Source organism: Porites lutea, chromosome 5 (genome assembly GCF_958299795.1).
Source record: "Porites lutea chromosome 5, jaPorLute2.1, whole genome shotgun sequence".
Lineage (NCBI taxonomy): Eukaryota > Metazoa > Cnidaria > Anthozoa > Scleractinia > Poritidae > Porites > Porites lutea.
This window is the reverse complement of record NC_133205.1, coordinates 17,701,489-17,704,060: the sequence shown is the minus strand read 5'-3', so window position 1 is coordinate 17,704,060 and position 2,572 is coordinate 17,701,489. Positions and strand designations below refer to the sequence as shown.

General features: G+C 39.0%; 1 long non-coding RNA gene across 1 annotated transcript; it reads left to right on the top strand.

Annotated features, from left to right (window-relative positions):
• The first annotated feature begins 830 nt into the window (after positions 1-830).
• On the top strand, positions 831-2,323 carry LOC140939160 (uncharacterized). The gene is made up of 3 exons (XR_012165611.1): positions 831-849; positions 1,416-1,454; positions 2,108-2,323. It is a non-coding gene; the product is annotated as an uncharacterized lncRNA (long non-coding RNA).
• Positions 2,324-2,572: the final 249 nt, after the last annotated feature.

The following is a 2,572-nucleotide window of genomic DNA, read 5'->3' as shown; positions in this document are numbered from 1 at the left end:
ATGGAACAACCATTCTTTTAAAACTTTTTAATCAAATTGACCTAACAGCGTCATTTTTGTTTCCCTGATTTCCTACAGTTGTACCGTGGGTTCGACGAGCCAACGATTGTGATACTAAAGTTACCATTGTGGAAGGGCAATACATTTCTGTTACGTGCGCGGCCCAGGGATTTTGATTTCCTGTTAAATAAAAGGTTCAGAAGGATAGTGAGGTTTTTGTACGGTCCTGCCTAAGTGAGATTGGCTACAACTCATTTGAGTATAAAAGTTTGCGACAGCTTTTCAAGGAGTGTATCTCACTTTGTCTAAAATATGATGTAATGGTGCCCGACTAACATAGTTTAGAAAATGAAATTTCATCGGAAACACAAAGAAACGCCAAAAATTATAAAAACTATGACATGAAATTGAAATTATCATAAAACACATAAAAATATGAAAAAAAACCTCAACCAGCTAAGAAAGAAGACTAGCATTTGTTGTTCATGCCATCGCGAGATCCCTCGCTGAAACTAATTTCCAATTCTCTTTGTCGCGGAAGTTATGGCAACTAAATCATTAGACCGGCCTCGCCCCAAGTAAGGGAATCCGGATTCCGGAATGGAAATTTCTGCTTGTGGGTTCGGGAATCCGGGAAAAGTTTTCTCGTGGATTCCTAAATTCTGGGCTTTCGAATCCGGAATCCCCCGACCCTTGCTTTGAACTACTTGAGCATTTCCTTTATAGTCCACCCCACCCGCTAAAAATAAGCAGATTAATTTAAAATATATTTTTGGTTCTGTTGAAAGTCGATAACGGCTCATGTTTTTTCCTTTTTTGCTCCCCTTTAGGTGGTTCCGAGAATGGCAGGTAGGATGTTGTTTTTCAAATGCTTCTTCGCCTCTGTAATTGACCCCACCTTGCTTGTCCACACCTTCAACACCTGACCTCTAAGGAAAATTCATTTTCTATTTGCTATTTCTTCAAATGAGCTTTGACCCAAGAAGAGTGACAAGTGCCCCCACCACTTTTGAATGGTCATAACCTTTGAAAGAAAAAAAGGAACCAATAATCTTCATAGGGGAATTTGTAAACGTCATGTAAGCAGGTTATTTCTCTCAGTGTCCTCGCTTTGTATTCTAAAAGGCAAAAAATCGGAAATAGATTTTAATTTATACACCCGATTTGTTTCGGTAAGATCGAGAACTTAGAGCGCTTATTGTAACGCCAACAAGCTTGGTTTCCAAGTGTTACCTCGGGAAGAGTATGAAATCCCTTCCCATGGGTTGGATGAGAGGGGATTTGTTAGGAGGCTAAAAGCCCTGACGCCCGCCTCCGTGGTGCATATCAAACTAAGGCTGTTAAAGAAAGAGTCTGTGATGCAATTGAAATAGAATAACGCCTAATAAGTCTGATGATCTATTTTGTTTTTCTAGCATTTGCAAAGGATGTTTGTTAGCATCGATAATTCTAAGGTATGTAACTTACACTACAATTACAGTCATAATACTCTGCAACTTTCGCTTATTACTTACTAGGAATGTGTGGCTTTTATTAATTGGGAAGAATTATTGAGATTTTTGATGAAACTTTGTACACTGTTGTAACAAGTGAAGAAGAAGATTAAAACGTTCTAAAATGTAGGGCTCAACGTGCAAAGATATAATTCTGAAAAAGACAGCTATTTAGGGGCCTTTGGCAATAACTGCCGCTTTCCAAAAGTCATAACTAGTCGGCCAGACTGGTCAGTTTGAAAATGAGACCCATCACTACCGTGCATATCATTTAGGACATATCAACTGGTCTGGCTGTATATTCCAGTTTCGCGAAAACACTTCACTTCGATTCTGATGAAGTTACTGCTGTTGTAAGCCACGGCTTGGTTGCGCAAACGTTACTGTACAGTGTATTGTATACCGTAAATAACCTTATAAACGCCCACTTCCAAATAAACGCCTCTTATCTAATAAGCACCCCCTCTACGCTGTTAAAATTGTATTAGACGCCCCTCTCTAATAAACGCTCCCTGTCTAATAGACGCCCCTGTGAGAATTACTCCAAAATACTAGGAATTAGCAAAATGGAGCAAAATCATTAAATTCATTTAGTTTCTTGCCTGATTTTCAAGGCTTTGTGTATTTCATCTTGTTCAATGTCAAGTTTAAAGTAAGGATAGACTGAAGATGGCAACACAATAACCCTGAGCGAGGCCTCTGTTATCGATCGTTGGTATTTGAAAGAGCGATATATAGATCTCTAGATGGCCTCCACGTATCAACTGATGGAGTATAGATTTTCCGCAAGCTCGTTACAATTATTAGAATAAAAGCTTCTCGCTTTAAAACGCCTCTTATCTTATTTAAACGCCCTCGCTTATACCCCTAAAATTAGATAGACGCTCCGGGAGTTTATCGGGTCATTTACAGTATGCCATTTATTCATTTATTTATACATATACCTCGATTCATGGCAATAGTCATTTTTAAATGATGCGGTTTTCTTGTAGTGCGATTATGAATTTCCTGACGAACAAGCCATGACGTCAAGTTGAACAAGTGTACGATGGTTCTCTGCACTCAAACGACATGCGGTA